The 26,745-nt window shown below is 34.3% G+C and overlaps 1 long non-coding RNA gene across 1 annotated transcript in view; it reads right to left on the bottom strand.

Moving 5' to 3' along the window:
- Nucleotides 1–26,745, bottom strand: part of LOC119238248 (uncharacterized) — a 99,523-nt gene that overhangs the window by 29,073 nt on the left and 43,705 nt on the right. The window contains exon 2 of the long non-coding RNA XR_005123507.2: nt 22,354–22,455. This is a non-coding gene — a long non-coding RNA (uncharacterized LOC119238248). The remainder of the gene's footprint in view (nt 1–22,353; nt 22,456–26,745) is intronic.

Here is a 26,745-nt window from a genome sequence, read left to right on the forward strand (position 1 = left end):
TTTTCTTGCAGTGTATGTCATTCTAAGATAAAAAATTGAGACATTTGCTTGCAAAATAGCAATTACTGCAATTATTTTCACAGAGAGATTCAGGAATGTAAGGACCTTTGTGATGTGGTACTTAACCACCTCCCTAATTTCATTTTTCATGCTCCCTCCATGTGCTCCCATATTAACAACTTCATTCCTACTATCACTTATTCTTTTAAGCACATACGTTAATAGCACAAAGAACTGTCTATGCAAAATCTTGTCTTCTAAGACCTTCTAGGCACTCTGTTCCCACTACCTCACAGAAGTTGCAGTCCAATATTCTCTTTGTTGTGAAATTCAGGGGTCACTTTTCAATCTATATTTTAATTGTCAGCAGAATTCAATGTGAATGATTCCTTCCTCCTTTGGTAATTTTCTATTTTTGTTGACTTCTACTCAGCCATCTGATAACTTCATATTGGGACTCCTCTTATCTCTCTATGAAGACACACATGCTGTGTCCAAATTCCAGTCTTACTACTTAACTTACTGTATGATTTTGGGAAAGTCTCTTACCCTTCCTGTGTTTCAGTTCTATCATCTCTAAAATGGAGGTAATGATAGTACCTACTTTACAGAATTATTGTACTAAGAGATAATATAAACAAAATATAACAGTCCCTGAACTTATTAAGTGCTTTATAATTGTTAGTGGTGCTTATTATCACAAGTCCCTAGAATATCTCCTTTAATAGCATTACTTTAATTACTATCTCCATGTTGATAATAACCAAATTTGTATTTTTTTAAACAGTGAATATATGTTTCCACAAATAGTTTTAGCTGCCAATTTGGCATTTCCACTATATGTTTAAAGGACATATTAAACCTTACATGCACAAAATGAAAATCTAGATATATTTCTTACACACCCATTTTATTTCCTTTTGGACACTATCATCAATTTGAAAGCTCAAGTGAAAAATCTTGGGAGTAATCCTTCATTTATTACTTTTTCTTATTAATTGATTTACTCCATTGGCAAGCCCTATTTGTTCTATCCTTGTGGTGTATAGTTTAAACCCATTCTTCTCTCTGAATCTCCATCGCAACCAGTCTCGTCAAAGTGACCATCACTTTTTGTCTGATATTATTTTCTAGAAAGTCCTCCAGTTTCTATTCTTGCCATTTTGTAACTCATTCCTATACAACTACTCTGATAATCTTTCTGAAACATGTAAGTTCACATGAAGTACATCGCAGTCATTCAAAAATACTTGCTGGATGAATCAATTCATGTGTTATGAGCTAGGTACCAGAGAATCTCAGTGGTGTTAAAAAAAGCAGACACTGTCTTAAGTTTAAAGCTTTCTTGAGACAAAATTCAGATTATTATGAAGGAGAATAAATAGAAAGTGAGCAATTTACTTACAGCAAGACTGTTAAGGAAGTTTACTCTTAAGTGGGTATATTTTAAGTAGACATATGCAGAATGAGAAGGAGCTACTCTGGTGAAGGCAGAGGATTTCTGGGAGGTGAAAGCTCTTGTGCTTTTCATAAAATCCAAAGATAGTAAATGTGTCTGGAGCTATGTTAGGGAAAGAAATAAGTTTGGAAATTAGACCAGGGACAGATCTTCTTAGACTTTGGTATGAAAACTGGAGGTGATTTTTTTATTAAGAGACCACTCAATGGTTTTAAGCAGGGACATTAAATAATCCAATCTATGTTTGTAGAAGCTAAGGACTGGCTTCTCTGTGGAAGGGCTGGAAGGAATTGAGTGAAAAGAGGGTAACCACAATGGAAGTAACAATTTGGTGATAAAATGAATAATCAAGATGACTTGCTGATATATGACCATGAAGAATGGGGAAGGAAGCATTTAAGGATGGTTCCAATTGCCAGTGGATATTGATGCCAGCTTGTGAATTGGGAGGTGAGAAGTTCCATATTTGACCCAATTCAAGAGAGAAGTTTGTGTTAGAGACATAAATTTGAAAGCAATCAACACACAGAGGCATATTATCAAGGCAATAATTGAAATGTCCTAGAAAGAAAGCACCGAGAAAGACTAGGGACGAAATTCCAGTTATTAAAGCTTGAAAGAAAGAGGATATCAAGAATGTGATACATATATGCCATATCGCTTTTCTATATCTATTTCTTTCACAATAGCACCTTTATAATCTACTTTGGCAAACTTCTCTTCCTCACAAAGACACTACTTTTATTGCATGTCTATTATAAGTAATGACAATTATTTAACCAATATTTATCAAGTGATTATTAAATGCCAAATGTACCTTAAATACATGTGTTGAATGTATTATTCCACTTAACCCTCATTACAACAATTGTGTGAGGTAGCTATTATTATACTATAACAAGGATGAGAAACAAAGTAACTTATAACTGGTTACCAATGGAACTGAGAGTTGAGCCCAGATAGTTAATATTAAAGTCTATGTATATTTCCACACTGTTTTGTTTCATACATATCTAGCATTTTACTTTCACAGTGTATTTTGCATGTGCACAGAAGTAATAAATATAAGAATGAAAAGAAAAAGGAATATAAATAGAAATTTAAATTATACTTTTTTTCTCCCTTATTAAACTATTAGCAAGTGGAAATTACAATTCATGGACTACTGAATTTTGCAGTGTCTGTGCCACCAGTGTTTGATGTACATAGCAGATACTAAACAAATACTAGTTGTATGAGTAAATGCCTGACCCAATTCAAGAGTTAATTCTGATAAACTTTTAAGTTCTTCTACTTCATCTGTTATTTGCATATCTATATATTCAATTGTTCAAGGTTAGAGGTAGAATCATATCTTCATCAGTGGAATTTTAAATCTAAGCTCTTAGTTAAGTTTATCAGACCTAAGCTTTGCTGTGTACATCTTCTCCCTACCAAAATTACTTTTTCCAAGATTACATCACCAAAATATCATGCTGGTTGTTTATTAAATTATTTTATGTAATTTGTCCTAAGTTGTTATTTTATGCAATTTGTTCAAGCCTATCTTTTTTTTCTGGATTCCCCACCATTTTGAAGTAGTCTTCTATTACTAAGAATTTAATTTCATGCTGCTCTCAAGTATCTTGAATGGAGACCAAAATGTGTCTGACTTCTGGAATGGTAAAATACTAATTTTGTATAATTCACCAAAGATAACTGTGTTAAATGTTCTTTGCTGTAAAAATGCAGTAGAAATAAAGAAATATTCTTTTAAAGTAATATTAATTCAGCAAACTACCTTTTATTGTTAGAATTATGAAAGAATGTAGCTTTAAAAGGACTAGAATTATTACTGAATTAAAAGATAAATTGTCTCTATTTTAACAATGACTGGGTTCTGCATCAGAAAAGTTGACATCATTAAAATGTTTCACTTTGTCAGGCAATTTCCAATGAGACCACTTCTGTTATTAAGACGCTTTCATTTCTTTTACACACTTTCCAAAATGCAAACTGTTTTCCTATATAATTGAAGCCAAAACACTCAAAAAAATGTTTCCATGCAACGTGTATTATACAATCATGGGGCTGTATCTACTAGTTTAAACATCATTTCTATTTCATTTGCAGGACAATTTTGCTTCCTCCCCTATGCCAGGTATAGAAAGATCTCAGCTGGAATTCACAGGTAACAGGTTATTTTTGGGTAGAGGGAAAAATCATTGAAGACAATTTTATACTCCTCCAAATGGGCTTAATTGGAAATATATTTTAAGTTGAACATTCTCCTTAGTTTTACTTAGTCTATGTTTTGATACCTGAGAATCTCTACTTAGCAGACAAACTTCCATATAAACATTCATTCTGCAAAATCACTCAGTACATCTGCTGTAATTTAACAATTTTCTTTTCAAGTTTTAAAATTGAAGCAATATTGCATCATAAAATTATGTAAGTTTAAAGTGTGTATCATTAAAAGTCAATGTGTATTTGTTACATAAATTTCATTTTGGAGCTTTTAATTTCCATCCCATATACAAGTCATATGAAGATATACTTAAAAATTAATTTTTCAGTTGTTCATATATCTGTGCAACTTAGGGGTTCCATTTTATTTATTCAGACTTGCACATATTTCACTTACCCTTCCTCCAAACCTCCCATGCCAACATGCTCTCTCTTCTTCCCCTGTCCCCCTTCTTCCTCCCCACTGCGTTCTTTCTGGTAATCAGTATATTTTTCACAAAACGTAAGAGATATTTTTGCTGTGCTTTGCCAGTATATATTTTTTGTTATTTATATTCCACAGGTAAATGAAACCATCCATATCTGTCAGTTTCTGCCTTATTTTACTTAACATAATCATCTCAAGGCCTATTTCATCTTTGATATTATATGAGTAGTATTCCATTGAGTAAATATTCCTATATTCCTAATAGTTATATGTCATTGGGCACTTAGGTTGTTTCCATGACTTGGTAATTATGTTTAGTGCTATTATGAAGATATTATATATACATATTAATATCTTAATATTAGTATTTTCATATTCTTTGGGTAAATACTTAGCAGATGTATTACTTTCCACTTTTATTTTTTAAAAGGATTTCCACTTTTATTTTTTTAAGGTATCATCATACTATTTTCCATACTTAATGATTTTCTAAGGATGCTTTGTATATGGCAGGTGATGAGTCATTCCAGATTTAATATGTCCTCTAAAGAACTATATCCAAACCAGTCTGGTCACTGGTAATATCATAAGTCATTCAGTGGTTCTATTTTGTGGTTTAATATCATTAATTTTTGTTTATTATAATCTATTATTTTTTATTGAAGTAACACTTGTTTAGAACATTGTATTATTCTACTCTGTTGACCTTTCACTTGTTACCTTCAAACTAGTTCCTACTATGCCCTGCACAGAGGAACAAATGAATTTACATGCTCTAATTTATTACTTGCCATCCCAACTCCTTCATTACTTTCACTTTTTGTAAACTACCTCTCATTGTCACAATGAACTTTAGCCTCTGCATTTATGTAATCTATTGCTCTACTTTGATTAATTGGAATCTTAATGATACACTTAACATTACAGAACCTATTATCTCTTTGACCTACTTAGTATCTCTAGACCTATTATTAACATCAATATTATCTTAAATAATCCCTACCTTCCATATGCTATACTCAATGCCCACACTGTATAGCTATAATTAAGAATATTATTAACAATGTGCTTAAAGTGCACTAATAACGCATGTTAGCTAACTTCGTCTTAATCCACATTAGAACAATTATATTTTTATTTCTCAGAAATCACCAGATAAAACCAATCTACCTTCATGGATCACCTCCCTTTTTCAACAAGGAGATATAGAAATCTTCTAAACTAAAAATACCGGGGTGTAGAATTGAGGCAACCAGGTGGTGGTAGGGAGGCAGCCCAATGGACTTTAGTACAGGATTATGGGTGCTTTGGTGGTGGGTATGGAATGGCAACACACATTTACAGAGGTGAAAACCTATCAATATTCCCCTAAAACATAGCGTTGCAAATGAAACATAGTGGCTGCAAACCAATACGAAACGCCAGTTTCTTCTATTTCCGTTTCTTTTTTTCACTACCAAAAAGACTGCTTTTTATTTATTGATTTCTCTTTTCCACATACAATTGCCTTTCTGTCCCCACCACTACAGAATCTGGTTTCTTGAAAGTAACTAATGACATCTTTGGGGTATTTGTACCTTTGCCAATGTGTCATTCATCATGCCATGTTATTTCCTTGGTTTTCCAATATTATAGCCTTCAACCTCTCTGATAATTATTTTTGTCTTATTTGTATATCCCTTTCTATTTTTGTCCTTTAATATAGGTATTTTATCTTGAATCTCCTTTTAGTTCTCTCAATATTTTCTTTCACCTCTTTGCATTATCCTTATCATCTCTGTGTACAACCTCCAAGTTACTATCTCCAGGTCTAAATGTGATTCTTGTTAATACCAGATACTATTCTAGGCATTATCCCTGTTCTCAAGAAGCTCAGAATTTTCAACAAAAATGGCCACGACAAACAATTAAATGAAGTTCTAGTTAAATGCTAAGTAGAAGTTGCTAAAGATATTATGGCAGTATAAAGTACATTTGACCAAAAAAGCAGAAAGGAATGGGCTTAAAGATCAGTATTTGGTAGAATTTACATAAATAAATTGAAAAAGAGGAACCAAAACATTTTTGAAAGCTAACACATATGTATTTTCTTTTGAGAAAACAGAGTAAGATATTAAAATTATATAGCTTAGGTAATAATGACTATGATTATTATTTACTTATGTATTATCTACTTTTTCTTTAATATGAAAAAGTTTTAAAATGCTTATAAATAGTAGGCAGGAATTTTATATTCAAATTACATATACCACATTCATTTCCTATGTATATATTCTTACATACTGTGGCTGGTGGAGAGAGATTATCCTGCTGAGTTTCTACCTACGGATATATAGTATTATCACGCAGATTTGCTTTCAATTCTTTCAAACATCTTCAAATCCCACAAGGCAGAAACATTTTTTCCATGGTCATTTTTGTACTTACTTTATAACCACCACTGTTCATACTCCTTATTTAAAAATATTCAATATAAAGATAATCCATAAATATATATTTATGTGTATATACAGTATATGTATATAAAGATAATACACTTCAAAGATAATACATACCAGAGTAATTAAATGTTTTATACTTTTAATAACATACCCATTTCTCCCTTCTTGTGAAAATTAGGTGCCTATTATTTCTTAATATCCCAGATGACAGTTATTCTATACACACACAACAAGCTGAAGTGGTCCAAAATTTGGTACTGTGTGCATGAATATCTGTAGTCTTTATTAAAATCATTAAAAGGAATCTAACTAGTTCAAAGATACATGGACAACTCCCGGGAGCCATTTTGTTCCTTTCAAATATGACATCTGAAATGGAATCCAACCTCATCACACTTCAGTCCCAAATGAGACTAAATTTTATTTTTTCTGGATTGACAGTGAAAAATGATTGCAAATTTTGCCCAGGAAAAGTGAGGTAAGATTCTTCTCAGCTTCAACCTTTTGTTAGCTTTATAACTTTAAGTTTGAATTCAAAATTTTTATTTTAGACATAATATATACATAGCAATAATATATAAACATATATATATATATAGAGAGAGAGAGAGATAACAGTGACAACGTTTACATGATTTAGAGGTATAGGGTGACCCCTTTCAAGTGTATGTTATTACCACAGCACATCCACATAAAATTTTAAAAATATAATTAAATTTTCTGAGAGGAACCCTCCCAAAAGGTGGTAGACATCATGACATTTCACAAAATTTAAGCTCTGAGAAGCTAAGCAACTTAGTTCTGAGCTTTCATAGCGCAATTCTGGGCCTCAAATAGAATCGAAGATATGTTTAAGTCAAAGTTTTTAAAAGAAACTCACTCTATAACACATTCTAGAGATGCACCCAACACATATTCAACTTTCTGATTTTCTGGGCTTTTTAAACCATTGCATTCTTGGCATTTTAAAATAATACACAACCAAATTACACTAATCATATGTATTATAAATATATGGTTGACCTTATCCAGCAATCTTGTTTGAATGATCAGCAGCTTTTATACTTTGTTCACATGGGAGACAGATTACTCCAATAAAAACTCAACATTGTATTGGAAGTTGTTATCCAGGGACTGTGATTAAAATTTTCCTAGGTTTTAGTAGCTAAAGAAATTTGTTGCACATGTGTTAGCTTCCTCAAGTGATACGCTTACCTATTATCTATGGAGATGACTTTAGAAGAAAAGACTTTGTTTTATGATATAGAAAAAACAGAACATTTTTATGATAATTGGAAGTGAATTTTCCTACATTTTTAAACAGCTGTAGCAGTGCCTTAGAAAGTGGAACTTTTGCTTTTCTCACAGGTGGCACTGTAGTTTTATTTTATTTTTTTGGTCTTTGCAAGACATGCTGAGTCAGCAGGGTGGGAGAGGGCATGAAGTCCAGGCACAGTTGCAAATGTGGGGTGGTAAGGAGGTGGTTAGGGGAAGGTTTGCTCATATTTGTGATACTGCCAATATTTCTCCTTCAGGAGTCCCAGATCTGAGACTTGGCAGTTTGTGCATGTCAGTACACTTAATCGGATTAGGTTAGTAGCAGTCCTGAGAGATGGGGAAGGAGTGAAGTTTAGTTTACTTTCTCTGTTTCTTCCTTTATTGAGGATCTGACCTACATGGAGCAACTCAGCTTCTCCATATGGTTTCTGTTTTCCTTCTTGCAAGAGTATGCACTCCCATACCATTTCAGCTCTCCTTTTTCCAGGGCCCCTTTCTGAGACAGCCACCCTAATGTGCGAGTCCCTGCTCTAGTCTGCAGCCTTCAGGTGTTTCTCTCCACCCACCCCTTGTCAATGAAGAATGAATCTTTCACGTAACTCTTCTTAACAGTTTGTATTGGTCTCTGATATCCAAGGTGGTGTTTCAATGTCACCCCACGCCATGCAGCTTTCTTGGTGTAGTGTCCCCCATGTTAACTGTTAAGACATTCCTCTCAAGGAATCTTGGTTCCTTTCTGGAACAAAATAAATCAACAACAGAAATGAACTTCTTTTGTCCACAAGAAATACTATTCTTTCCTTTTATCTTTCTATTCCAGCCATCCTGCTCTTTTAAATATCCAGATGTGTAATGCTCCCTTGGTCTTATTACATTTAGGTATAGTACCTTTTCATCTCTAATCCTCAAGTAGATATCATCTGCTTACCCAGACTAGGTTAAGACTCCTTATCACAGTTATTTTAACATCTACATAACTATACTTACTTATTGAGTGTCTATTTTCTCACACAAAATATATTTTATTCAGTGACAGAGCCCCTCATACATTGCTATTCTTACTACCTGTATCCTGGTTGGCACTTTGAGATGTATCCATTTATCAAGCCATTGAATAAACAAATACATAAGAACATAAGAAAGTCATCATTTCTCAATAAAGTTGAGAACTTTATTTGCAAGAGGAATTTGAAGATATTTCAGGAACAAATTCATTAAAACACTAAGAGGTGGGCCTCCCTGGTGGCGCAAGGGGTTCAGTCTCAGCACTATCAAGCTATCAGCAGCCACTGCAGCACGAGTTGGTTCCCTGGCCAGGGAGCTACCCACATGGTGAAGCAGACTTTTCCTGTCTTGCCCGCTACTCCCCTCAGCAGTGTATTTCAGTCACTCTGCCTGTTCTGCTCCCCACTCTGTCTCTGGTGATCCTCTCAACCCCCGCACCTTTGGCCTATACCCATGCTCTTGTATGCATACCCATGCATACCCCAGCTCTTGTATGCATGAATAAATAAATCTTTAAAAAAAAAAACATGAAAAGGTTGTGAAACTATGCCCATGCTGTTATTAATTATCAGTGACAAAGATTAGATTGGTCTTCAGTATACCACTGGATCATATATGAAGCACAGAAGTTGCTTGTCAAATGCACATTTCTGGTCCCTACACCAAAAAGTCCAATTCAATAATATATGTATTAGCCACATTATGCACATACTCTAGGAACTATAACACTTTCAGGAACAGCTTTGTGAAATGTTTTAACTTTTTTTAACCAAAAGGAAAAAATACAAAATTTTAGGTTCAAGAAAAATTAAAAACATAATTATTACTAGATTTGGCCCTCTATATCCAAGGTTCTCCATACTCTGGTTCAACCAATGACTGATGAGAAAATACATACTATTATAGTTAGGTATATGATGGTTGCCTCTGTATTAAACATGTGCAGGCTTTTAAAATCATCATTATTTCCTAAGCAATACAGTATGAAAACTATATAGCATTTACATTACTTTATGTACTATAGGTAATCAAGAGATGGTTTAAAGTATACAGGAGGATGTACCTAAGTTACATTCAAGAACTGTGTTATTTTACATAAGGAATTTGAGGATTTCCATTATCACTAAGTAAGATTTAGCATAGCCAAGAAACTTTGGAAAGATATTTAAAAAAATCACCTAATTATCTCAAAATGATGATGAGAAGAATTGTTAAACTTCCATATCAATTCTAGATTAAAATACTAAAAATTATGTTTGTAGTAATTCTTTCTTAGTATGACAAAGAGTATACATATAAAACTTGGAGGGCCTCCAGGTTAAGCACAGCAATTTGAAGCTATGATCCCTGGCCGGCTAGGGAGCTATCCACCTGGCGCAGCAGACATCTCCTGCCTCGCCCACTGCTCCCCTCAGCAGTGTATTTCAATCAGACTGCCTGTTCTGTGTTCCACTCTGTCTCTAGTGAATCCTCTCACCCCACCACCTAGGCCCGCATCTCTGGCCTGTACCCAAGCTATTGTATGCATAAATAAAAAAATCTTTAATAAAATAAAATAAAACTTGGAGTCAACATCATACTTAACGGAGAAAATAATAATAATTCTGTTTAAAACAGATATAAGAATGCACTCTGTATCAACTCTTATTTAATAACATATCAGGGCAATTAAGCCATAGCTATTCAAAAAGGAAAATTAAGATGTAAATTTACAGAGTTGTGTAACTATCATAATTCATTTTTAAAACATTTTTATCACATCAAAGAGATCTCTCCTGCCCATTAGGTAGTCACTCCATATTCCCACTGCCAGGACCTGGCAACCACTAACCTATTTTCTTTCTCTATAGATTATCTTTTCTATACATTGCATATAAATGGATACATGGGTCCCTTTTTTTGTAAGTTTTTTTCTTAATTGAAGTAATACTGGTTTATAGTACTGTGTATGAAATTCAGAGGCACAGGATCAATTCTCCTCAGATGCATGTAGTTATGCCACACCCACTGCCAAGGCACCAACAGTCTTCCACCATCAGCCACTGTGCCCCTTCCCACTGCTTTCCCTTACCAACCTCCCCAGCTGTAGCCTCAATTCCATAGTCAGATTTCTAGGGTTTGTCATTGGTTTGATATTTTCTGGCCCTTTGTTTTTTCCTGCTGTATTCCACATATAAATGACACCATCTGGTTTGTCTTTCCCTTTCTGACTTATTTCACTTAACATTACCATCTTTAGTTCCAGCCATGTTGTTGTAAATTGCAAGACTTCATTTTTTTTAATAGATGAGTACTATTCCATTGTGTATATAAACCATATTTTTCTAATGCACTCATCTGTCCTGGGTACTTATGTTGTTTCCCTAACTTGCTTATTGTAAAAAGTGCATCAACAAACATGAGTGCATATACGCCTTTGGATTAGTGTTTTTGAGAACTTTGTGCAGATACCTGAAAGTGGAACTGCTGGGTCACATGGTAGATCTATTTTTAACATTTTGAACACTTATAATGGGAGTATTTTATGGACTGAAAATATACCTTAATGTTTTAAGAAAAGAAAAAAAATACAAATAGGTATTATGTTATTTATAGTGTTGAAAATCAAGTGGTTTATTCTTATATCAATGTTCTTCCATTATAATATAGCGATGCCTGTCAAAGAAAATGTGTTTTTTAATCTACAGTCTTCCGAATGAGTTGGAGAGGAAGAGGGTGTTACAAAACAGTACTAAACTTAAAAAGTAAAAATATGAGGAGCAATTTTTCAAAGGAATAGAGAAGAAAATGGTAAATGTATGATAATAATGAAAGTGGTAGCATTTGTTATGTTTGATTTAAGGAGAAAGTGACTGAAAAGGAATTCAAAGATTCTGTGGAGATACTAAAACAAGGAAATTATGGTTCTTCAAACAGTGAGGAAAGTTTGGTAAAGCTTCAAGTAGTGAGGTTGAAGAAAGAGCAAGCATTCAAATTCAGTATTATAAAAAATAAGGTAGATTTGATAATATGTAAATTGGCAGACTTGAATCAGAAGATTTGAGTTTACTCAAATTTGTATGTAATTTAACTTTTTGAAAAAGATTTATTTATTTATTTATTTATACAAGCACTAGGTATGGTCAGAAGTGCGGATGTAATTTAATTTTAATATCCGTTTTCTCAAGTGTAAAATGGAGAAAATAATTCTTCATCTAAGAAGGTTCTTATGGGTCACAAATGATATAAGGAAGGTAAAATAATATTTAATTGTAAAAGCTCTTCAATGAAAGAAATGAATTACCATCCATTTATATATTTTTAACAGTTAGACATTTACTACCTATTTCCCCTACAGGATATTGAGATTATAGCTACATTTCTTAACAGTTTGCCTAGAACCTAGCTAAACAAATATCTGTCAAATGAATGAGCAAGTGATTATAAAACAGAAAATGAGAAAATAAATGACTCACATCTACAAAAAGTAAGGTAAACGTCTAATAAAATAATTAGATATGTGGATAGATGATGATAAACAGTAAGTAATTTTTGTTATATGTATCTTTATATTTCTGTCTTTGGTTTTACATTTTTATTCCACACACCTAACCTAACATTTTGCTAAACTTAAGACTCTTGATTATCGGGTTTACTCAATGTGGAATTATTTTTTTACCCCAAGTGCAGTTATATTAGGCTAATAAGAATGTTGTGGGATATGTTTATTACCTTGGCCTGCTCATTAATGAGACTCATGTGGGTTTCAGTGTGTAATTATCCACCTTAAGGGAATGAGGTGGTTTCCTGCCTGGGAGTCAACTGCTACCAGATGAAGAGTAACATTATTTCACCCCAGCAGTTTAATTCTACTTGGAGATAATAATATAAATGACATACTATCAGGCTTATAATTTTCAGTGTACTTTGTCAACATTAACTGATTTATATTTAATGTTGTTTGTTTATCTGGGTATCCAATTACTAATGTGATTTTGAAAAAAAAGTGCTTTTTGATGATAAAAGCTAGAGGAGTTGGATCACTGCACTGGGATTAGACATTGAATGAGAACTAGTATAAATTATCCATGATGCTGTTTTATTTAAAAGAAACAGAAACAAATTTAAGATAGATTTTGAGCTGCAATAAGAGCTCTGTTCCAAAACTGTGATTACTAGCCATTTTTTAGGAAACCACAAATAATTTTCTTGGGAAATGTACTTATTATGCTAGTTCAATATTCAGATCTACCAAAGCAAATATACTGTTAAATTGACTCGAACTACAGGTAGTTACACCTACTTAAGTTATATACTTATTTCAAAAAAGTACCAGTTAATTGAAGGGAAAATATATTCCAAATTCCAACTTTAATGTCTGTCTGAAATATGTAGCACTGAGAAAAGAAACCTATTCCATATACTCTTAACTTCCATCCAGAGAGTAGAATTAGATTCTCTTTTGATCCCTGGAGAGTAGTAACAGCTCTAGTTAGGAAGGAAAAGGTGTTAAATACTCCAGGGTACAAGCTGGCAAGCTTCTTATGTAAAAGGCCAGATAATATATTGGTTTGTGGGCCAAGAAGCAAAATTGAAGCCATTATGTAGGTATTTATAAAAAAGAGAAACAAATTTCCGTATTTTTATTTACAAATTCAAAATATAATGAAGTACATTTTTTGTAATTAGATTTACTAATAAAAAAGGTAGAGTCCATATTAAGATTTCTTTTTAATATTGGCTCAAAATTAGTATTCTCTAGCAATAAAAATAATTACAGATATCATGTTAAATCTGATCTGGGAGAAGATTTTAAATATTTTTTTACATTTTTTTTTTTAAAGATTTAGTTATTTATACAAGCACTTGGTACAGTCAAAAGCCTGGAAGGGTGAGAGAATTCACCAGAACCAGAGCAGGGAACAGAACAGGCAGACTGATGAAATACACTGCTGAGAGGAGCAGTGGACTCAGCAGGAGAGGTCTACGTGCCATGTGGGACACTTGCTGGTGGCTAGGGATCGAACTGGCACTGCAGAGGCTGTGGGCAGCTTCGCAGCCCAGCGCTCAACCGTTGGCCATCAGGGGAGGCCCGATTTTAAATATTTTATCTTTAAAAATATCATTCAACAGATAGCCATTGCTAAAGTTGATAGCAGCCCCTGAGTTACGACCTTAAATTAAACATACATTTTATTTGGAAGGCATTTATAGAATTCTATTAGATTATTCTTTTGACATTGGCCATTTACTGTCATTACTGTCACTTTCTTGATGGTATTATTTGTGACATAAAGGTTTGAAACTTCAAAAAAAACCAAACACTTTCTTAGTCCATATGATTTGTCTTTTCCTTCTGTTACTAGTCTTTACAGAACAAAGTATTTAAGTTTGATAAAGTCTGAGCTATTTTCAATTTAAATATTCTTCTGTCATGTATTATGCTTTTGGCATAGTATCTAAAAACAAATTGTCTCACTCAAAATCATGCAGATTTTCTCCCTTACTTTCTTATAGAAATTTTATACTTATACATTTTAATTTAGCTCAGTGATCAAGTATGAATTAACTTTTGTTTGCGGTGTTAAGTATGTGATCATGTTCATTGCTTTTTCATATTCATGTCCAATTTACCAGTGACATTTAGATAAATTATTCTATCTCCATTGCATTACTTTTAACCCTTTCCCAAAAATCAACTGGGTATATTTGTGTGGTTTCTTTATTCTGCTTCACTGATGTGTGTCTATGCTTTAGACAATACCACACTGCTTATATTACTTCAACTTTATAATAAAACTTGAAATCAGATGTGAATATTCCAATTTTTTCTTATTCCAGAATCACCTTGGTTATTTTAGTTTTGTCTTTCTATATGAGTTTTAGTATCACCTTGGTGAGACCAGCAATAAAGCTTGCTGTGCATTTGATTGGCATATTACATTGAATGCATACACAAAATTGGGAAGAATATAAACATCCCATTGATGATAATATTGAAGCTTCCAATGTGTGTACATGGTATACTCTCCATGTATTTTGAGATTCTCTCTTTTTATTTTATATAGTTTTTACATCATTTTTCATTTTTGCACAATGTATGTATTTTCACCAGGGTTATTAGTCCCCATACAATTCCCACCCCGCCTTGTTTGATCCTACTACCTCTCCCCACCCTCCCCCCATAGTGTGTCTCTGATTTATAGTTGCTTGTTGATTTTTATTTTTATTTTATTATAACTAGGCTTTTTCCTGGTCCCTTATTTAGGTTTTCTAAATTCCTACTATGAGTGAGACCATCTGGTATTTTTCTTGTGCTTTCTGGCTTATTTTACTGAGCATGATCCCTTCTAGCTCCATCCATGTTGCTGTAATTGCATGAGTTTATCTTTTTGATTACTGAGTAATATTCCATTGTGTATATGTACCACATCTTTTTGATCCAGTCATCTATTTTTAGGCATTTGGGTTGTTTCCATAGCTTACCTATTGTAAGTAGTGCTGCTATAAACACAGGGATGCTAGTGAGGATGTGGAGAAAATGCAACTCTTCTGCACTGCTGGTGGGAGTGTAAACTGGTCCAACCACTACGGAGAGCTGTGTGGATATTCCTCAATCTGCTTAAGATGGAGCTTCCATATGATCCAGCAATTCCACTTCTAGGTATTTACCCAAAGAACACAGAAACATTAATTCTGTCTCTTTTTTTTATGTGTTTTTTAGCTACCTGTATATTATACTAAGTATTTCATGAGTAAAACTGACTTTTTATGTTGATTTTTATCTTGCTAAATTCACTTATTAGTTTCAGCAGATTTTTGTAGCTTCTGGAGATTTTGTACATAGACAATTATATAATCTGAAAATAAGGACAATTTTATGCCATTCCAGTTGTATGGATTTCTTTCTTTCTTGTTTTATTTCTGGTGTGTTTTATTCTTGCCAGAACTTCCAAATATAAAGTTGATGCCTTGTTTTTGAATTTTTTCATTTGAAAAAATATTTTTCAAGATACTTAAAAAATAAACATTATTAGGCCTCCCCTGGTGGCACAACGGTTATGTGCTGGGCTGCGAAACTGCCCGCAGCCTCTGCAGCGCCGGTTCTATCCCAGGCTGCCAGGGAGGGTCCCACATGGCGCGCAGACCTCTCCTGCCGCCCGCTGCTCCCCTCAGCAGTGTACTTTGGTCCTTCTGCCTGTTCTGCTCCCCGCTCTGGCACTGGTGAATCCTCTCACCCTCCCGCACTTCTTACTGTACCCAGTGCTTGTATAAATAAATAAATCTTAAAAAAAAAAAAAACATTATTACTAACTTTCAGGCCATATAAAAACAAGTGGCAAACTGAATTTGGCCCATAGGCTGAGTACCCCTAATCCAGAGCTGTGGAAAATCTAGAGTGGAGGATAGTAATAAATGTTTCAAAGACATAATCCTAGGGTTGGCCAATACCCTGCCATGTATTATTTTGAGAGCAGGTAAGTCTGTGTATATATGTGTGTGTAGATGTGTCTATGTGTATGTATAAAATTGAGAGTTTATGTGAATAGATTTTTAGGTTCAGGCAAATGTATGCATACATATTGTAAGTATGTTTATGTATTAATATGTGATATGTACGGGCATGTAAGTGTTTTTTGTGAATATCTGTTTATTTGCAAATGAGTAAGGACTCAGTAACAAATCTCACCTTTTTCTCTTATGAGATGACTTCAGGCTTTAGCTCAAAATTATACTACCTTATAGTTTTATTTTTTTAATATATTATTTAACTTTCTGGAGTATTTAGAGATACTATTGACAAAGGGAGGAAATATCAAGTGTAAAAATTTTTCACATCGGTATGACTGTACGCGGGGGCTAGGGAGAAAGGTGGACAGGTCAGTACACATTTTCTTGCCAATTCCATATGTGAAATTCATGGGATACTCAGAAAATAGTGTGTACCTCAATCTACTCAGCTGGAAAGTTGGATTTTAAAAAATGGCGTGCAGAGAGAATATGGAAGGTATGGTGCTTGGCAATTGAAGTGGACTGTAGGAGATTCCAAACACATTACACATCTCAAATGATGAGCACTCCAAGTAATATAACAAGGAGAAAAAGGTTATTATCAAACACTGCCTTCGTCAACAAGAGGGTTTCCTGCTGTCTGTGGACATGGAGGGATGAGAAAACATGAAGTCACGGTAAGTACTGTTTGCTCCAAGATATTTAGAAGTAATTTTATCATAAAATTTACTTCTATTCTGTAACTGCCAGAAGCCTTTGGAAAGGAAACAAAGCTTTGGGCAAAGGAACAGTCACTGGCTCCACCATTTAAACCTAACTTTCCACTTATTCAAGATCTAATTATTTTATGTCTGTAGATTGGCTTCTTATGGGCTGGGGGGAATAATCTGACTTCTGTTCATATTGAAAATTTTTCTGCTTTAATTTCTAAGTAATTCTTATAGTTGCTTTTCATCCCTTAAAAATTATGTATTATTTTCTTATGTTGTGCTTCTAGCAACACTTAATAGGAAATTTACTTGATAAATAAGGTATCTAAACTTTTGTCTTTCTCAAGTGTTTTGCCTGACTCAAAGAGGATAGATGTGTACTTAAAATTAACTGATATAGAAAATTCTGTCTCCCAAACATATCTGAAACACTTGAGAAGGAAAGAAATGGGAGCAGGAGATCTAGACGGTGTCCACACTTAATTAACTCCTAGACTGATGAGACATTTGAGCTGAAATGTATGTGACCCATGACTGCATTTCTGTGTCTGTCTCTTTAAATATATCAGTCTGAATTGAAAAAAGAATTAAGAGATTACAAAAAAAAATTAAATCAATACATAAATATTTAATGCTTGATCTTAGCTGAACCTAATTATAAGTTTTCTTTCTGTTTACAGATAAGGACGTTTTCTCCTAAACTGTTAGATTTTATCATCTGTATGACATACATCTTTTCAGCTCCATACTATGAAAACATCCATATGGATATGAATCATTGCTTTTCAGGTGTCAAAATTTGTTGATAAATATATAGTTTATAAGAAGCATGTAAGTGGCAATTTACCAACTGTGACTATTAAACTAATATGAAATTCAAATAAAATTATATGTGTGGTCTAATAAATGAAGCTGATGGCCTTGTCCTAGGTTCAAATTAGGAATGAAATAGTTCTGTTGGTGAAATTATTTACCTAGGTATGCCTATAAAACAATACGAAAAAAAGCAAGAATTTATTGAAAATTATAAACTATGCTTAGTTTCTTAGTAAATCAGTCAATACCTTTTTAAATGAAAATATCAGTAATTTCAATATATAATTGTTTCCAGGCTATATTATGCTCAGGAAGGATGATTTTTTTCATGATATAGAATGGCTTAATTTGGTTAACTGTGTTTCTTTCTCAATATACCATCTGTTTGAGTCAGGGTTAAGTTGAAGATAACTGAAACTACTCTGACTATTTTAAGCAGAAAATGATTTAATACAGGAATGAAACTCATACAAACTTGTTAGGGGGAAAAAAAACAAACCTGAAGGACAAGCTCTAATACCACAGAAGCTGCCCAATGAAGAGGATTTTTTATGAAGAGGCTTTTTTCCTTTTTATAGTTACAGGGCACTGTCATTGCAACCATAGGATCAGGAATATGTCATTTTAGTTTTTTTAACCATAAATTAGAAGACTATGTACTGTTGACTTGGAAAAAATGGATGCTCTGAGCCCTCCAAATATTCATAAATCATATATGGAGCACTAGGATCTCTTCAAATGTTGTTGGAGAAAAATATTCTAACTGACAGAAATGGTAGGCCCGTGACCTCCACTTTACTCCCTCTTCCAAATATCACCTAATTGTATCTGTCTAAACTAAACTATATGAACCATGTGTGCAAGAGACTTGGAAATGTAGATTTTTTGCTTCTCAATCTCCTAAGTGTCAGAAATAACATTAGAAAGAGTGAGTAGTTACTAAACAAGAATGCACCATTAGGGCCTCCCCTGGTGGCGTAGGTGGTGAACGCCGCACTGTGAAGCTGTCCCCAGCCTCTGCAGTGCCAGTTCCATCCCGGCCTGCCAGCAAGGGTCCCACATGGCGCAGCAGACCTCTCCTGTCTTGCCCGCTGCTCCCTTCAGCAGTGTATTTCATCAGTCTGTCTGTTCTGTTCCCTGCTCTGTCTCTAGTGAATCCTCTCACCCTCCCGCGAATCTGGCCTGTACCCTGGTTCTTGTATAGATAAATAAATAAAATATTAAAAAAAAAATGCACCATTAACTCCCAGAGACTGTCTGTTGATCAGATCATGTTTCTTTCCCATATATACATTTCCAAGTAATAGTATTAGCAGTAACTGTTTTCCACATAATACAAAAAATACAGTGCAACTATTCCCCCAACACAAGTGAAAACCTATCCTGTGCCCAAAAGAAGAAACCCAAACTTCTATTAGTAGTAGGATCCTTCCTTGGCTGCTGTTCACCTCCTTCTAGTTCACCAACTTTCTCATCTATATATTCTATATATTCAGTGACATCATCAAAGAAAAATATGCAATATAAAATGATGTAAAAATGTAAAGTGAGTGTAATAAATACCTGTCTAATAAAAGGCTACAACAGCCTTTGTTTCTGTGAATGGTCATAAGCTCATTATTATTATTCATTGCATTCTTCTGCTTTGAATTCTATGCTTCCATCACCCTCAGTTCTTTGGCATTAAATGTTGGGTGAGTTAAAGTAAACCTGTATTCCTGATGGGCTTGAGCCATTGGTGAGCACACCTGTCCTGTCCTGGATTGTTGAAATTATACATGAACTTATACCTCAGGATATGGTTATATGAGGACATGCTCTAAAATATTCCCTCCATTCCAGATCCACACCTAATCCTTCTGACACACATTTTAATGGCAGCAGTATATCCCCTTAAAACCAATATTGAGGGCCTCCCTAAGGTGCAAGGGGTTGAAACAGCACTATGAAGCTATTGGAAGTCATAGCAGCGCAGGTTTGATCCCCGGGCTGGGAGCAAACCCACATGGCACAGCAGACCTCTCCTATTTTGCCCCTCAGCAGTGTATTTCAGTAGATTTGCCTGTTCTGCTCCCCATTCTGTCTCTGGTGAATCCTCTCACCCCCCACATCTCTGGCCTACACCCCCGCTCTTATATGCATAAATAAATCAATCTTTAAAAAAAAAAATCGATATTCCTATTCAACAAAGAAGCTCTTTTCCTGGTACTTGAAGGTCATGAGGAGTCCACAAAGAGCCTCATAGCAGTCCCAACCTCCAGTTTTAGGAACCACTGTGTCATCTGGTAGGAATATTATTTTTTCGGTTATTTTATGACTCTAAACCAGAAGAGGTCAAAGTTACAACTACAGTACTTTTCCAAGAGGAACCCTTCTCAAGTTCCAACATTAAAGGAGAAAATGCACCAAAATTAATGCTGTACACTTAACGTATCAATGAAGTTCTTAACATGACACTGGGACTTCTGTGTCAGAACAATGCAGTCACCATTACCATACTTTCCAGCAAAGACAGCAGAAACAGTGGAAGCAAAATCCATCTTGCTTCTATCTCCAAATATCATGTGAGTGCCTCTGATTATGTGAACCCAGATCATACTGAAACCCACACTGCAAGGGAACCTGGGAACCATAACACAGTGGAAAGAGGATTCAATGGAAGTTGAGTATTAATCCATCCTATCCACCACACCACTGCAACATTCTTTTAAGTTGAGGTAATAGTAATCTAAATCTAAAAGCCAAAAATGATGAACTTTTTTTTTACTACTAACGTTACTTCAAAAGGGCATAAAACCCTCCAATTTTTCCCTCAACAGTTTAACTGTATTTCTTGTTTTACTCTAGATCTTAATTTTAATTCTTCCAGAGAAGTCTCTGTCAAATTTGAATTTGTAACTGTAGGAGCTAAGATTTTATATTATTTCTATGTCTGCAGTGGTTCACTTCAAGTTATCTTGCCCATGGCAAACTCTTACATCCCGTTATCATTTTCAGCTAAAAGCTGTGTTTGCCTCCCACCCCCACCCTGCTGCCTTGAAATGACTTTCTAAATGAAGTTCTCCTAAACCCAGTCTCTGAATCTGCTACTTAGTCAATGAACAACCCTATGTATTGCTAATTATCTTTAGCCAAATGTTGCATATGTATTTGTTTCTAATACATACTACTAAATACTCTTGAAATTTTTACTCCTGAATTTTAATTTATATGACTCTCTTCCTCTTTATATAAATATGTTAACTTTTTTCCTTTCATAATTCAACAAATATTTACTCAGTAGTACTATCCTAAGCAGAATGTTTTAACTGAATCCACAGGATAGGAAAATGTAGTCTGAAAAATATAGAAAAGTACCTTATACACAAAAACTCTCATAGTGATTATGACTTAATGCCACAAGAGAGACAGTTAAATGTTGGTCATAGACCCTAATCATGCAAATCCACACACATTTTGCAAATATATCTATCACACTGCATATTGAAATTTAAAAGAAGGGCTTCATGGATTCAATTTTTTTTTTTACTTTGCCATCAAAATATTCAACTTGTACACGAGAATAAACACTAAATAGGTAGGTTTTTTTAAAACTTACATTTCAGCTACTAACATTATTAGACTTTATGTTTTCAGGTTCATTGTTTAGTTCTTTTGAATTCAAGGATTATTCCACAAAGGAAAAATTAGTTTTTAAAAGATTTTTAAAGGAACATTTAGGCAATAATTGATTCTTTTATTTCTCCTTGCTTAGTGGGCTTCATGAAGTCAAATTCCTTCATAAAAGAGAAAGAAAACATTTCATAATATTACCTCTTTCCTAAAACTACATATAAAATATCTAGCAATATTTATTACAAAATAATTTGAGTGAAAGTTCTTCCACATAACTCTTTCCTTTATTGTCTTGGTTGATGGCTGGGGCCTATTTGGTTCAAAATTTTAAGAAAGAATGTTAGTGGTACATATAACCTAAAAAATGATCAATATAACTATATGTAATATTTTATGTTCATGTATCTATGGAAATAATATAGCCACATACACATAAGCAGTTAAAATGTGTAATTTATTTTGGCGAAAACAGTTTAGAATATACTAGTCAATTTTTTAATTGCACCCGTATCTATCCAAATCTTTAAATTTCTTGAAACTGCCATTTACTTCTCTTCTACCAGAAATTAAATGAATAATTGTGTGCCTATTAAACTGATTTTTCTTGCTTCTCAGTCATTTTTATTCATGTAATTTATCCAAACTGCAGGAGAATTTATTTTTATTTCTGCAAGGAGATACATTCACCTATAAATACGTCCTGCCTATTTTTAAGAAAAGTAAAACAGTAGCTATTGATTTTCAAACTTATTTAAGAATATTTTAGGTTATAAACAATGTGTATTTAAGTTCAATGTAGTTAGAAATCCTGAAACAAAATCAGGATTGTATTAGCATATTCACACATATATCAATTAACAAGAGAAAACTGTAGACCCATACCTTTATGTTTCTGCAATTGCCAATTACTAATACAGGTAGCAGGGTATAATTGGACCATTTCTTGGTGTGAAGTGGTGATGTCTTCTTTTTTAGGTGCTGTACCTGTAAATCATAGCAGGTAACACATCTTAAAACTGAAGTGATAGGACTGACGCATGCATTCACACACAGTTGGTGTAAGTCTTCACACTACGTTCTATATAGTGCAATAATATTTGTCAATTAATATTACTTATACTTAAAAGCTTTAAACATATTTCTCTCTTCAAAATTACTTGGGAAGTTTAGAGTTGCGCACAAGAGACATTTCTTGAGCATCTTGGTTCAACCCTGAGTTTTAAAGTTAGTTTTAGATAGGCCCAAGTTACTTAGTAGGTGAAGGGACTGGTCTATAATGAAAACTCTCCAAAACTCTTGTTTCCTTCAGTTCTAGAGGCTGTTTCTCCCTTTGGGAACAAATGCCTTTTTTGTAGTTCACCCTATTATATTGTTCTGTTCCTGGAGCAATCTGATCAAACTATAGCTTAGTCTCATACTGAGATGAACAAGTTATGACTCATTTGCACATTCTTATAAAATGGATTTATTCCAGTATAATCCTTTATCTTCTAGAATTTAGGCTATTTCTTGATGAGTTGGGCATTAATCATCTACATTGGCATTACACGACTTATTGGCAAAATTGTCGCTCTTGCACCTTACCCACAGACCTATATATCAGAATTGGCATTAGAAATGGGGATTTTTTTCATACTCCACAGTCTTATAGTCACTAACAGAAAATGAGTAGTGGTTAACAGTTACATAATACAGTGCTTTTAGATAGTGGGTGGAGATCAGTTTGAAGTTATAGTTTGCTTGTCAAACTCTCTTGACTCTGAGCTCTTGGACCCACTGGCTTCATCAGTGACAAAAAGCTTTTCTGTTTTGCCAGCAGAGGTTATGGGCCAGGTCAGATGATTGTGACATAAAACCCAAACCTAACAGTCAGGCTATATTATTGAATTAAGATTAGAGTTAGACAAAAGATAAACAATATGCTGACTATAATTGTTGGCAGATAAAATATACACCAAAATAAGAAATGCCTAGGAGAATAGGGAATATACTGAATGGTAGAATTAGGATCCAAAAACACTTTTACAAGCAATCACGGCATGGAGGTGAATCATAATAGGTTTTAATTTAAACAACATCTCTAAGTCATTTTATAAGATAATTTATACTTGGTTATACAGATAATTGAATTAGCTAAATGTATTCCAGTAAGAAAAAGATAATACTCTTCTAAAGCAAACTATTTTTTCTTTCTTCATTTATAAGATCAAGATCAATTAATGATAAAATTCTGGATCCTATTAAAGGACAGAGTGGCAAATCTCTACCAATATTTTAAAAATGTGAAGACATTTCAATATCTTTATTAATTTTGATAATATTAAAAATAATCAATTTATTGATTTATTGGAAAGGTCTTTAAAGTATAAATGGACTTTCATTCAGTAAATAAATTGTTAAATCACGTGTATCACTTTGAGATATCTATGCCCTGGATATAGAATTACAGCAGCATTTTATTTTAATGCTGTTGTAATTAATGCTAAATTAGGATGACAAAAGTACAAAAGCAATGAATAGCAAATGAGCTAATACAATAAAAAACAAATGAATCAGTACTGACAGAGAACTTATTAGATTGATATAATTACAACTTTCTTTAGTCAATTTGAGGCGGTCTTTGAATTTTATTTTATTTTATTTTTTTTTTAAAGATCTATTCATTTATTTATACAAGCACTGGGTACAGTCAGAAGCGCGGGAGGGTGAGAGAATTCACCAGAGCCAGAGCGGGGAGCAGAGCAGGCAGAAGGACCCAAGTACACTGCAGAGGGGAGCAGCGGGCAGCAGGAGAGGTCTGCACGCCATGTGGGACCCTCCTCCAGTGGCCGGGGAGCAGCCGGGGATCGAACCGGCGCTGCAGAGGCTGCAGGCAGCTTCGCAACCCAGCGCTCAACCGCTGCGCCACCAGGGAGGCCTAACCCTCACTGCACATTTTGACAATAACCCTGAGACAGCCCTCTACTTTAATCACAAACTTCAACGGAGGGCTCTCCCTCCAGAGATCTACACATATTTGTCTGATCCTCTCTATCATACCAGGAAGGAGCAGGCTTAGATCAAGCTGAGGAAGTCCTAAATTAGGATGGGCTGGGGAAGGAGCATAACGAAGAAGTGAAGGGATGAGAAGGAGTACAATTTCTCCTCTTGCCCATGATTAGAGTTCTTAATATCACCAGGTAAACACTGGCATTATGTCCTCTGGGTGCTGACATCTACTGGGATAATTAACTGAAGAACACTGCTAAACCAAGGAGGTGGGCAAGAATTGATGGAAAATGTGTAACTTTAAAAGAACTGGATGGAGGAGAAAATAAGGAAGGCAACAGTGGGAAACAGTGAGGCAGGGGAGTGAGAGACAGTAGAAAGGAATTCTTGTGCCAAAAAAGTAGGGCAACTTCTTAAACAGTCCTCCGTGGCCTTGCTAGATTATTCAGGCTTACTAAAAGACTAATTTCTTGAGGAACATGACAATTTTACACATTTCACTGGGGTCCCTAACATAACTTGAAAAATTTTGTGTTCCATTACCAGTTATTGATTAATAAATTTGATTCCATTACCTCCCTTTCTAACTCCCTTCTACGCTCTTGACTACAATTTGGGAATGCAATAGGCAAGAAAAACTAGCCAAAAATGACATGCACTGATTCAGTATATTTCACTCTGATGATTTTTAAAAAAGATTTATTCAATTTATGCATACAAGAGCTGGGGTACAGGCCAGAGATGCGGGGGTGAGAGGATAAACCAGAGACAGAGTGGGGAGCAGAACAGGCAGACTGAAATACACTGCTGAGGGGAGCAGCAGGTGAGATAGGAGAGGTCTGCCTAGCCATGTGGGTTGCTCCCTGGCTGGCCGGGGATCGAACTCATGCTGCAGAGGCTGTGGATTGCTTCATAGTGCGGTGCTTAACCCCTTGTGCCACCAGGGAGGCCCACAATCTGATGATTTTCATGCTCTTTCCATATCAGAGAGCATTTTGTTATAGTTGCATGAGTGGGAAATACAAAATTGCAAAAATGCTCCAAATTGGTAAGACATTTCCACTTTTATTATCAGGATTTTCATTAAAGAAAAACATTAAATGCTTGCTCCTTTTTGAATAATTCATATTCGTTTTGTATTATTAAACTTTTGCTACTCAGATTGATCTTCATTCACAAAAGCAAATTTATGTAATGGCTTGGTTGGTGATATATAGTAATTTCAAAGCCACTTTTCATAAGACTTTAAAAAGAGTTAACCAACTTTCCTTTCAAAATATATTTCTCATGTATAGATGATGTTGACATTAAATGAACATGATGGGGCAGTTTTTCACAAAATATAGTAGCACTAGACAAAACAATGTTTTATGTAATTAGTGTTATATATTAATAACTGTTCCTTATGATATATCTTTTCATTATTAGTGTCACTGCAAGAGCAGTTTAGACAAGGATAAAAATCCACAAGATGACATCAGTTAATATAGTGAAGACAGCTGAAAATGTAGAGCATTCATACAGGAGACAATGTATTGTAATGGAGATTTCCGTTTCATCTCTCAGCAGAGAGCAGCCACTGTCTTTTGTATTTAGATAGACATATGGATATATGAAAAATTATAGACTAGGATAGAGGACATGGTAATCTAATGAGTGTTCTGACCGAATGTTCTAACCTACGAAATTATCAGTCCATAACTGCATGTTCAGAACTTATGAAAAACATTATCCTGCATTATATCAGTAAGAACATTAAAGGAAATAGCTGGAAGAATAAAATTAAGAAAAAAGATTTTTACTTAAAAAGCTTTTTTTTTTTTCCAGGACTGGTAGGAGTTTTTCCCCAAGACACCTTAATTTTAAAGTGGCTACAAGAACTTGGAAAGTGGTACTAAAAGTAACTAAAAGTATCTTAAGAGGTACTCACTTTCAAAGCTGTTACTGCACTTCATGTTAAATTAAATGTGTGCAAAGAAAAAGTGTAGAAAATTATTTTAATAATCTTGACTACTTCTTTTGATTTGGACCCTTTAGGTTTCTTTTTTCTCTTTGAAAGTCCACATTAATGAAATATTAAACAAAGAAACATTTAAAGAAACACACAATTCACTGAATGAATCCTTCGCACCATTCAGAAAAGCATTAAGTTCCAGCATATACTATAATAGCAAATACTCTTTTGGCTTTTCACAAGTATAGCTCAGGTAAATTAGAATCTACTTATTCCTTAGAGGCTTTGAGGAGAGTGTCATACCATTGGTGCTGAGAAATATAGTCAGGGAA

Source organism: Talpa occidentalis, unplaced genomic scaffold (genome assembly GCF_014898055.3).
Source record: "Talpa occidentalis isolate TD23 unplaced genomic scaffold, MPIMG_talOcc4v2.1 talOcc4.11, whole genome shotgun sequence".
Lineage (NCBI taxonomy): Eukaryota > Metazoa > Chordata > Mammalia > Eulipotyphla > Talpidae > Talpa > Talpa occidentalis.